The sequence below is a fragment of the Procambarus clarkii genome, chromosome 55 (genome assembly GCF_040958095.1).
Source record: "Procambarus clarkii isolate CNS0578487 chromosome 55, FALCON_Pclarkii_2.0, whole genome shotgun sequence".
Taxonomy (NCBI): domain Eukaryota; kingdom Metazoa; phylum Arthropoda; class Malacostraca; order Decapoda; family Cambaridae; genus Procambarus; species Procambarus clarkii.
Window position 1 is genome coordinate 20,638,713 of NC_091204.1, and position 12,439 is coordinate 20,651,151.

General features: G+C 43.4%; 1 long non-coding RNA gene across 6 annotated transcripts in view; it reads left to right on the top strand.

Moving 5' to 3' along the window:
• Positions 1-10,151, top strand: part of LOC123754981 (uncharacterized) — a 372,841-nt gene extending 362,690 nt beyond the window's left edge. For 5 of the 6 annotated variants that reach the window (XR_011222968.1, XR_011222967.1, XR_011222971.1 and 2 more), the window contains one exon: positions 6,629-6,865. This is a non-coding gene — a long non-coding RNA (uncharacterized lncRNA). Of the gene's footprint in view, positions 1-6,628; positions 6,866-9,135 lie in introns of those variants that run through there. The other variant, XR_011222969.1, reaches the window with a different exon arrangement.
• The last annotated feature ends 2,288 nt before the right edge of the window (positions 10,152-12,439 follow it).

Genomic DNA, 12,439 nt, shown 5'->3' on the forward strand with positions numbered 1-12,439 from the left:
TGTAGACTATTGCATGACCAAAAAAAAATTTTTTTTTGGGGGGGGGGGGGGAGTTTCCAAACTTGGTGTAGGCTAATTTGGATTCTGAATCGTCCCTCCAGATACCTCATGGTTTTTTTCACTACAAGGTTGTAGTAGATCTTCCAGACTTAAGTCATGTGCTTGCTCGGTTTCTGGAAATGTACAACAGTCTTATCGTGGTCTTCCCATTTGCAATGTCTTGGTAGAAATTCCATGTCTTTGATTTTAGGGCGGTGCACGTGCACTGGCTTCTCATCAGTGGACGTTGCATGGAACAGTCAGGACAGGCAGGCATCTCTCATTTGTTTCCAGTCAGTGTTGTCCCTGATGGCTTTGAAGTGTCCCTGACGACTTCAGAATGGTATTGTCAGTTTTCCTTCTCCTTTGACCAGTGGCATTCGTGTTACCTTTTGACTCTCACTTAGACAGCTGACTTCTGAAAGTTGCGTAGCTGTGTTGCAAGTCTCTTGCTAAAGTGATTTATACACTGTCTTTTCCACATTTTCTTCTCCACATGGTCCAGCACCGTTGTTCATTCCACAAATTTTTTTTGCATGCAAGTCACTATTGCCCCCGATGGTCGTATACTTGAATTTTATGCTCGCCCTTCTGTGCATCAGAGCTGCCGGGACCACATTGGGGACAATGGCGGCTGAAAAATTGACCATAATAACGTTTTCATAAGATGGTTTGCACCACGGCGTTTCCAGAACCATGTAGTACTTTTATAAATTTCAGTGGACGAGGAATGTAGGTGTTAAGGCATTCTCTATGGCTGGTGTAAATGCTAATCACGTTGAAAACAAAAAGGTTGACTGCTTGGCGGTTGTCTCCTGTGGTAAAGTGAAAGGGAAAAACACACAAATCTTATAAATAATGAACTTTAATTTACTTTAAACAAAATAAAGATAATCACTTGGCTATGTACAGTGCGGATCAAAATATATACAAAGACAAAACGCAATATAAAATAAAATAATGATACTCTAACTAATTTGTCTTGCTTATTGTAAAGGTGCCGAGAATAGTGGGCTGGCTGAAACTTCTACTAATATACAGGACGTATGCTTAGATAGAAGCGTCAGCTCAAGAGCACAAGAATATTCAGAGGCAAACTGCTCATGCGAGACTATATATAATGATGCAGATGGTGCTGGAGTCGCGTGAAGTTGCCGATTCACTAATGGGGAGTGTTGATTTGACGTGGTCATTTGGTGATCGACGAGGTGGTGCACCGACAGTGAGGGGGGGGGGGGGTGGGGATGAGGGTGAGAGTAGGGTAGTGTACCCCCCCTGTAGAGACGTCTATTATTACACTTGTATACTATTCTTGAATGTGGTATCATAATGTTGCAGAAGTATAGAAGTAATGCAATGTAGGAAGGAGCAGGCTAAATCTCTTGAAAGAGATTACCGTCACAATAGTATATGTAAAATAGAATAATAGTCACCTTGTTGTAAATTAATTACTTCAACAAAATGAAGTTTAAGATTATGCCACCTGAGGTTGATATAGACAGATTTTTATCGAAATTGCCACACCTACATATAGGCATGCGTCCAGTAAGGTTATTTATTAACATCTTTGACAAAACTAATTAAAATTTTGCCTAATCTGAGGATTTGTCTTATTAATAGTGGAGAATAATGCTGGTAATCACTGTCAGACAGGACAGTTAATAGTAAACGCCTATAGTCATGCCTATAGTCAATGCACGAATTCTCCCTGGCTATATCTCGCTGCCTGCTCCGGTTACTGTGCTGACCATACAAATACCTATTACAAAAGTCATTGCTTTTAATACTGCAGATTTCAGAGGTCTGGTCATTTCTTAAGACTTCTAAATCTGAATTTCTTTTGATTCTAATAATTGCATTAGATAATCCAAAGTCATAAGCAATGCCTTCATTCCTGCAAGCATCATAGCCAATCAATCTACAAAGTCATGTTTTCACTCCAACATTGGATGGGATCTACACAAATTGTACAAGTTATCATTGGGGAAAAATTACATATTAATATATTACGAGCTACTTCAAACATACATTGCGATAGGTTATTTAAGGACTGCAGAGCACTCGCAGAATATCGCTCCACCACTGTTGAGCTTAAGGTACTCGGTAGCTAAATATACCAAATAACTGTCGTGCTTGCCCAGTTGTTCAATCTGTGTACTAGACATGATCATTTCGTTCCCTTTATATACTGCACATACACAACCTGTTCTACCAGTACCTAACTGCAGTCATGAGTAAAGGCATAGGATTCAGTTGGTTTGAGATTTTGACGCAAGGTGTGAAAGTTCCATGAAGTTTCTAGATTTAAATTTTAATTTTTGTAATCAAAATATAACTCAAAAACGTACTATAAAACATAATGTAAACCTATTAGAATTGGTCAATGTGGGTCCTGAGTGTGGCACCATGAGGACTAATATTGCAGACTAATAGGCACCAGCCCCATAGCCAGGATCCTCAGGAGCCTTCCTCGGCTTGGTGGTGTATGATGTTGATTGCTGCATAAACTTGTTCATGTTGAAGTACCAATCTGGGATGTCATTGAGGTAGACAAAGGAGGCTGGTCAGATCCCATCAAATACTAGGCATTGTAATTGACGGCCTTGACTGTATGATGAAGTCGACCATTGCACGACGAACAAATGTTTTGGGAGTTTTCAAACTCGGTGATGTAGACTAATTTGGATTCTGAATCTTTCCTCCAGACACCTCATGGTTTTCTTTCACTACAAAAGTTGTATTAGATATTCATGACTTCAGTCATGTGCTTGCTCGGTAGCTGGAAATGTACAAACATCTTGTTATCGTGGGGTCTTCCTATTTACAATTTCTTGGTAGAAATGTCATGTCTTTGCTTTTAGGCCAGTGCACGTGCACTGGCTTTTCATCAGTGGACGTTGCATGGAACAGGCAGGAATCCCTAACTTGTTTCCAGTCAGTGTTGTCCCTGATGACTTTGACGTGTACCTTACGACATCAGAATGGTATTGTCAGTTTTCCTTTTCCTTTGACCCGTGGCATTCGTCTTCCCTTTTGACTCTCTCACTTAGACAGCTAACTTCTGCAAGTTGCGTTGCTGTGTTGCAAGTCTCGTGCTAAAGTGATTTATACACTCGGCTTTTTTCCACATTTTCTTCTCCACATGGTCCAGCACCATTGTTCATTCCATATTTTTTTATATGCTAGTTGCCATCGCCCACGAAGGCTACCTGAATTTTATGCTCTCCCTTCTGCGCATCAGAGCTGCTGGGACCACATTGGGGACAATGGCGGCTGAAAAATTTACCATAATAACGTTTTCATAAGATGCGGTTTGTGCAACGGCGTTGCCAGAACCATGTAGTATTTATAAATTTCAGTATTTTAAGATTTTTCGAAGTTATAGCCCCTTTAACTGCGCTGTTATGGCCCTATTGGGTCGCAACTGGGTTCTTTCTCTGATGTTAAGAGTAAGGGTATCCGGCCCCAAGTTAGTAGTGGCTTTCTAGGGGTGTGTTCCGTAACGCAAGTAAATTAAAGGGGAAGGGATAAAACTGCACTAAACTTATTTATGGTGGTGGAATAATTATATATTTAAGTATATAAAGTCACACGCGATTACTATTATTACACTTATGTACAATGACTTCTTCCGAAGACTCGGGAGGTTTCACGGTGCTCAACGATTCTTAGCCCTGGTTCTCTTGTGGCCTTACGATGAATCCTTAGATTCCCTTAAACGAGTCTACCCTAGCCACAGGCCAGCCAAATCAGTCCCACTGGGTGCGCCGTCGTGGAGGCCTTCAACCCCAAATCCAGTTTGTAGCTGGCAGGTTCCAATCAGCTCTGCTGCGTAGGCCACTCCACGACCGGTACTAGGGTTGCGAGCCCTAGGCAGGAGCCTTGTGTGATTCCACAGATCACTCTCCTCACCGCAACACCCCAGTGGCTAGTCTTCTCCACCAGTCAGCCCCGGGTACGACAATTCCTCAACTGCCACGTCACAGGCAGGCTAACACAAGTGTTCATCTGGGGGGCGACTCGGCTTCTGCAGCAAACTCGTGGAAATACTTCGGCTGCCTTGAGTAGACTGATCCACCGTCCGATTCAGCAGTCCCAGGTCGACTCTGTAATCATACACGTCATCAGTTACTAGTTACACTCTAGGGCACCTCACTTACAGGCTTAGACACAAACGCCCACCGATCCACTCCATAGAAGGCGTTGCTGTCTAAGCGCCACCTCACCAGAGGTCAGCAGCGGCTATGTTACGAGCTGATCAGGACGGGAAACCAGCCCCTGTGGCCGGTATATCCTGTCCTCACTAGATGGCGTCGTTCATTTGGAGGGGGTTTCGGGAGCCGACCAAGAGATGGCGCGGTCGTCACAGCTCCGTGCTCGGATGCTGTGCTCGGGTCCGTAACACGCGCAATATATATAGATTTCGTTAACAAAACCGAAACCGCGCAATACATTAATAGCCGTTTGTGTTTAGCGCCTTAAGGAGACAGATGGTAATACCGTCGGGGCCAGGAGCATAAATTATGGTATGCTTCTGTGCAGTAAGAATCTTGTTTTGTTATTGGCTTCCCAAGGTCTGTGTCGGGGTAAAGGGCGGTGTGTCTGGATCGGATGTCCTAGACAACTTTCCCTCCCAGAATTGAAGGAGCTTATCTGGAGCAACCAATGAGGGTGTCGCCTTAGTTTCCGGAGAGAATGTGCCAGCCACCTCCGTGGTTAGTTTCGAACAGGCGCTGGCACTACTCTCTCCATGCCTTTTGGTTCATTAGTAGTTTGAATCCACATTCTACGGAATCTCTCTCTAAAAATTGTCACCAGTGGCGATGTGACGGTCAGCTAGTGTGAAAAGATGGTATCTGACTAATCTTAACTTCACGATTGGACATGGTAATCTTTGTGAAAGGAACCTGTGACAGTCTATTACTTTGGATGCATATAGTTTTCATGGCTTGAAGTGTAGTCTTGTGAAGATGTTTGTGTTGAGGTCAGTTGTGCAAGTTATGGTGAATAGGATGACTCCCCACATTGCAGTTAGTGGCGTAACCAAGTTGCAGAAATGATTGTGCTATACCAATATTTTAAGACCTCGTTGCTTGAGAAAACATCTTCCCCCCCCCCCCTCTTTCCCCAGACGCGAAGATCTGTTGGGAATGAAAGTTTCCAGTGTTCCTAGTGTTGGGCATAAACACTGGGAACGTTGGAAGGCGTGGTGTATGTATGAGATACAGGACAAGATGCCCTTCGGGTAAGCTGGGAAGTGGGTGTAGCTGAAGAATAAGCCGGTGAGAGGACACGACGGAGGGATGGAGCCAGGGCTGAACAGTTGCATGGCAGATCTGAGGCTCTCGAGAACCAGGCCGGCTAGGCAGGGAGGCCGGGTCTTGTGTGGGGGGGGGGGGGCGATGGGAAGAGGACGGCTCTACTCTAGTCGGTCTCTTTTTAAGCTTAAGTCTTCGGTGTTGGTCTTCACGGTAGCGGATATGGAATACATCTATTCCAAACGAGCAAAATTAGGCCCCCCATCCCCCTAAGGAGGGGGGAGGGGGAAGGAGGGAAAGAAGGCGGCTGCCTTCAGCGTATGATGGCTATTTTTTCATTAATTTTGCGTTGTTTAACTCGCTGATGTTTGCATCCCTCAGTTGCTGGTCGGGGTTTAGGCCGTCTGATGCGTCGATGAATTTAGTCTTCGCTCTGCTGCTAGGGTCGGGAGTCTTCCCTTTTTGCCAGGTTGCATAGGTCCCTCCGGGTGATGATGATGAATCCGCGGATTAATCTCACCTGTAGTGTATCCTTGACTGGGAATACACTACGCTCTCCTGGCGTAGTGTATCCTTTTTCGACCCCCCATTTCAACCTGCGTCGAAAACCAAGAGCTAAAAACGTCCCCTTCAGAAGAGGCAGAGATGACCCGTGTGGCACGTTCATGCTTTGCGATTAGGGCACGGGAGACGCCCGACCACCGACTATTCATATTGTCAACTGGGGAGCAACATCAGAGCACGTCCGCCCCCCTCTGGCGACCAGCCAGCAAATTTCAATCTTAAATAAGTAGCACCATGGTTTAAGATGGTTTTTAGAGAATTTTCAGACTTTTGAAAACATAAGCGAAAATGCCCTCAATGTCTAATGGGGCTTGAGAATTCTTGAATCCACGTTCCTCGAAAGAGACACGAAAATTTACACAATTTAAACATGGTTGTGCCCATCGTAGGTCTTGTTTGATTTGAAGATACTCTCCGTGAATCAGAGGGACGTCTCTCATAACGTGATTACACTTAGTTTCTTGACGTCTCCCTCTCCCTGTTGTCGTGGGGGTGAGGTAAGGAAGGCAAGTGCCTCCTTGAACTAGTTGATACGCTTGCTTTAACTCGTACATGTCAATTCCTTAATATAGTTTTAGATCTCAATGTGGTTTACCTTTTTAAACTGTTCACTGATAAAAATAAAACAAGGTATTGGTTCACCTAAATTTCTACATGGTTAACTTCGATTCCAGTTTGTACAGAATCTTTCCAGCTCGTCAGTACAGCTGTTAAATCCCAAATCACTTGGTTTAAATATAAACTAAAGAGGTTCGTCTTCATTTCAGTTAATGACGCGAACGCTGTGGTCCTGAACTCTAGCAAGGCCACCTCTTTAATCTGCTGTAGTCATGACTTTATTCTCGTCAGACTTCTCAACTAGGTACCTGTTGGGCAAGCCTTCTCAACTTTCCTCCAGCTTCACAACGGGGTGAGGGCCTATGGTTTCCCGTAAGTCCAATGTAAATAACTAGTAGTGAAATCTGATTTGTAAACATTTTATTTTAATTAAATTTAAAATAATTTCTTGGTGTTTTTTCTAACAAGCACGATTTACTAACACATTCATTCGAATAGAACAGGGTATCATTGCCATATCGCCATTAAATTCACCAGCTACGAATATTGGAAATTCTTAAAACATGTCTCTGGACTTTAAGCACGATAAACATTTCTCATGAACCAACTTGATTATCAGGTAGTAAAATAGATTAATAAAAAAATTCCACTTTTGGTGAAACGTCTGGTGTTGAGCAAGCATTCATGTGGGGAAAACCCGAATCGTGGGATTTATTTTAATTCTAATCGGTTATAAATTAGAATTCATTAATATAAATTATTTATTAATACTTATAATTTCAATAGCGGACTGCATGAATTTAAAATGGACTGGTATTAAATTCCCACATCTTTTCCTACTTAAGCTGGAGGGGGGGGGGGGGTTTAGTCTATCAATCTAAATTAATATTGGTACACAGTTAATACTACATGGATTGGTAAATAAAATGGAACAAATACAGCTTGTCTAGTTATGGCCTGGACAAAGATATGAACAGAGATCACACAAATACGCCTTGTAGGGGAAACTAGTATAATAAGTTATACTAAGCAATTAACAGGGTACCTTGCCATGCAGTTTAGCCAACATATCCTAATCTAACTTGCATTACTGGCCAGGAATGACTAGATTTAACGGGTTATCAGATACAGAACACGTCCCTTATTGTTGAAGATAGTGCTGTTCTGGAGCACTATAGATAATGCCGTTATGGGAGCTGTTCACGTACCATAATATAAAGTAGAGGGGAAAATAGTGGAGCTTGGTGACCTCCACGCGAGACTTCTTTACGTTAAATTTAATGGCGTCGGGCCCCCCCCCGCCCCCTCTCCCACTCTCGCATCCGGCTCGACACAAGATGCGATTTTATCAAGTAGAGAAAGGCGTTATATTTAAAAAAAAATTAGTACCGATAGTTGGTTCAATTGGATTTTTTATTACCAGTTCGGATATATTTAAAAATTTCAAATATTTGCTGGCATTTATTGGCGACAGGGCAATGATCCACCGTTTTCTTCCAATGAATTTTAGTAAAGTTCTTTTCCCCGGCAGTGCTTAAGAATTACCACTTGTGTTGTATTCAATTAAAATTAAATTCATTGGTTTTGCTTATAAATGACTTTAGTATGGTGGAGCTCGTCTCTTTGAATAGAGCTGCAGCATTGACCGTTTATTCTTATAAGTTATAAATGATCGTGATGTTCACCCATTATTCGTGATTAAATTAAGCATTCATATAGTTTATTTTTTTCTTCTACAAATCATTAACAAATTCCTGTTCTTAAGTACAGAATAAATTCACGCCACGCAATAAAGGCATGTCGCAGAAAAATTCATGAGCCGCGGCATTTCCTTGTTTATATAACTGGAAAGTTCCAGTGAGAAATAGAACAAAAAGTTTGATTTAAAACGCCAAAACTCTGCGAAGATTGTTCTTTAAAACCATACTTAAAACTCTTAAGAGGTTAAGTAGGGGTCCAACAGCGTTCAGAGGTTCGAGCCTTCATTAACTTAACCCTGCATGGCGTAAACATTCACAGTGGGACTTGCACATCATTTTCCTTGCAATACATCTCCTGACTTCCAAGACGAGCGTGTCTCTTTTCCGACCGTCCCTCGCGGTCGCTTGTCCCTCGATAGAATTTTTAGCGACTCTGATACTCTTGATATCGTTTGCCTTATGCGTTTTTGTTCTCGTATTGGCGTCCTTGGTGATATTTAGCGCCCTCTGATTATTCCGCACATTTGATGGTGTTACATAGCTTTCCCGGTTTGGTGTCTTCTATTGATAATTACTTCTTTGCAATACAGATTATCATCGCGGATAATAAAAAGACGTACCATTTGCTACTTACGGATCCTGGAATGGTATAAGCCATATTAGTTTGATCACAAGACTCTAACATTAGCCAAAGACTGGCATAAACATTTTATTCTAGCAAATGTTTCGAAATGAAAAGACAATGTTTAAAAGTTTATGGATGACCGCGGACTCTGAAAGGTCTAGCATACTTTAAGAGTCTCTTTGTCTATATGCAGTTTTATGCAGTAGAAAAAAATTGTTGCTAAGTTACTTGGACAGTAAGTGGTGAAATTGAAAAATCTCATAAATTTGGAAATTATGATTAATAGGGTTCTTAAGAGACGACAAATTTAAGGAATAAAGAAAATGGGATGCTTGAATTATTTCTAGAAACGTAGGACTTCCATTATTATTTCTGTACCTGGCTGTTACAGATGTCGGTGTTTCGGCCCCCATAAGGATGCCTGCAGTTCGGGAATGGTGTAGAGGATGCAGCGAGCTACACACTGATATATGGAAAATATCTGCATAAAGAACACAAACAAATGCAAAATGTCCAAACTGAGTGGATTAAAATCACGCGGAACATTGACATGGAACAAACGATGCTTAGAATGGGTAAAAAATCAAAGCCTTTGGATCTACTCGGCCACTTGAAGCCACAAATCCACCACAAACTACCAAACCTTCAGTTAAAAGCCAAGGGTAATAATCCTCGGTCAGAATCCACGAAAATAAAAATCGGGAACATAAGAGCATAAATTCCCTTTAGTCTAAACAGGACCTTGAACAACTGGAGAAAAGTGAGTACTCCGCAAGGCGGCAAGCAGTTACGCAAGTACTTACGAACGTGTACATCTTTCCTCAGTCTTCGGCGGCTTAGTTTAAAATTATTAAACGGTTAATGAGCTGCGAAGAACCAGGAGGCTGTTTATAACAATAATAGTTGATATAAACAGCCTTCTGCTTCAGAGATCATTAACTTTAATAATTTTAAACTAAGTTGCCAAAGATTGAGGAAAGATGTACAGGTTCGCAAGGACTTGAGTAACTACTTAGTGAATATAGCCCCAGGGTAGCAAAATGTATACACCGGCTATTGTCCCGAGCACGGACGATAACCTCGACATCATAATTCTCCAGTAGCCGGATGTAGCAGACACCACGACTAAAGTCTCCCTACCCACGAAGACAAAAGGCAGCCAAAGGAATATAAGACTAATTTTTTCTTTAGGTATAAAGTCCAACACAAGGGATGTACTTGCTCGACAGGAAATCCCACCCACTGATTGGTTTATCAAGATAAAACACTGTGACTGTGGGCGAACGTGCCTATTCTGGAGGATCTAAACTTTCAGATTACCATCTACTTTGTAAGCGTTTCAGAATAAAACTTAATGTCTGATATAAACTTATAGCGATGGTACACAACCAATTGAGTAATAATGCAAGTGACGGATAAAGAAGTTTTTTGCCGTTTACCAAGAGTATTATTTAGTCCTTGTTACAGATTTGTTTCTATAGTACACTAAAGTTTATTCCTCCTGCTTCAGACTCTAAAGGGCTGCCTTTCCTGGAGACAGGCAGACTGATATAGTGCTCCTGTCATAAAACTCGTCACAAGTTGAAGCGCAACTATTTTTCATTTCTGGGAAGAGATGGTACGTCAGTGGAAGGCAGATTATAGCCCACCTGCAAATGCACGAACTTGACACACAATATCGATGAGAAAACCCACTAGGGCTCGAGGGGCTGCGAACCCGCGACCATAGCGTTGCTAGCTGCAAACTCCTCCACTGTCCCCCTCCCCATCCGGCCCGTTGGCGTCGTGTGGGGGCTTGGTGGACGGCTGCCGGAGTGTGATGCTCCGTGGGGCAGTTCTGTCCTTTTCTGGCCTTGCACTCTTGCTGCTGTCTTCTCTAATTGTGCCGGATCGCTTTTCCTTTTCCTTATGTTTCGTTTTTCTCCCCCTCTTCTCCTATCTGCTTGTCGTTTCCTGCAGACCTTTTGCTTGTTTTGGATTATTTCTTTGGACTTCTTCTATTTTGACGCCCGGGTGCTTTAGGAGGCATACTCTTGCACCCGTAGAACTGTAGTACCCAATGTCTCGAGCGAGGGGAACCTTTTATTGTCAATCACCCTTTCGTCGCTGAACCCGATCTCGACGGACTGACGGTTCTTAAGGTGGCGTTTGTGGGGCGTATACTCACAACGCACCCCTAGGGGGCCCCGGCATGATCGGCGATAGCTTCCTGTTGGGTGTCCTGCCTCTAATTGTGGCTCCATGGTGGGTATGGGGGCACATTCGTGGATGAATTTCACTTTTCGTCTCTGTCGTTGAATGTGTCCGTTGTACCCTCTCAGGCTCGTGGGGTGGGCGACCAAGCCCCCGAGTCGGCCTGTATTGGAAGCCCAGGCTCTGTAGCTCCCGCTGCGTTGGGCCCCGACCTTGCTCCTCCTTTGACCGTCCTGACTTCTTCCCCCAGCTCCCCTCCCTCCTCTGTGGTTGGGTCGAGCCTCCAGCCCCCGGTGGTGACCACTTCGTCCCCTGGTGCGGCTAAGTCTCTCGTTGTGACTACTGCGCCTTTTGACCCCTCTCTAGGGGTTCTCAACGCCGTTCGCGCCCCAGCCGCACACGCTCGATTCCTTCCCGTGCTGATGCGTATCAGGCCTTATTTGGTCCTGCTTCATGGGCCAAATACTTTGATCTCCTCCGTCTTGATTCTGCGCCTCCTGACGATTTCTCCCTCCATCGGCATCTTGTAGATTCCGTGGATGCGTCTGTTACTTTCAACCCCACTCGTCTCGGTACACGTGTTGTAACGGGGGGTGGGGGAAATAGCACTATCTAGTCCATTATTCCACCCCCCCAGTTAACTAACGAGGCCGGGGGAAACAGCTCTCTCTAGTCCGTTATCCCGTCCCCAGTCAGCTAACTATTCTAAAGCACCCTCCAGAGTTCCTGAGGCAACCTCTCTCGTTCAACCCCTTGTAACCTAGGTATTTGACTACCTAGGTGCTAAGACTACAAGGCGTCGTAACTGGATCAGTTACCCGAAACTCTAGAGAGAACTCTAAAATACAGAATCATTGCCACAAACGTAAAAGAGATAACGAAAGGAAAGAAATGCATAGTGAAGTAATTAGTGAGGGTTTGGGGTGAGAGGGAGAGAAGTGGGAGGAGTGAGGAGGGTCATTAGTTGAAAGTGAGAGTTCAGAGAGGGGTGGAGGGAGAGGAGTAGATAGGTAGATGTAGAAGAGTAGATAGAAGTAGACGTAGAAGAGTAGATAGTAGAAGACGAAATGCTGCCACCATCCATTCATGATCATTACATACAAGACAAGGAATGGAACTTGCCTGTATCACAAAATTCTCAAAGGATGTTATCATGAGTTCATTATTAGTATGTTCCCTCTGTACCATGTATCAACTCCTTAAAATCAGGGAACCAATCATCCCCGAGGCTTTCTCACCTCCTCAACTCAAAGCTCTAGGGCACAAAGTTAAACACAATTTAAATAATAAATTCATAATTATATTTCACATGAAGTATCATAATATAAGCAATCCAATTCAAATGTTAAAGAGAGTCATCATCCAAGAATTCGAGAACCCTACAACTTGACTGCCCCTGATCATCACACAACATATGTAAACACGACCAAGTCACCTCACTGTTCACTCACCGAGGACGGAGTCTAAGTTGAATAGAGAGGGGGGGGGGTCTGTAGCTTGAC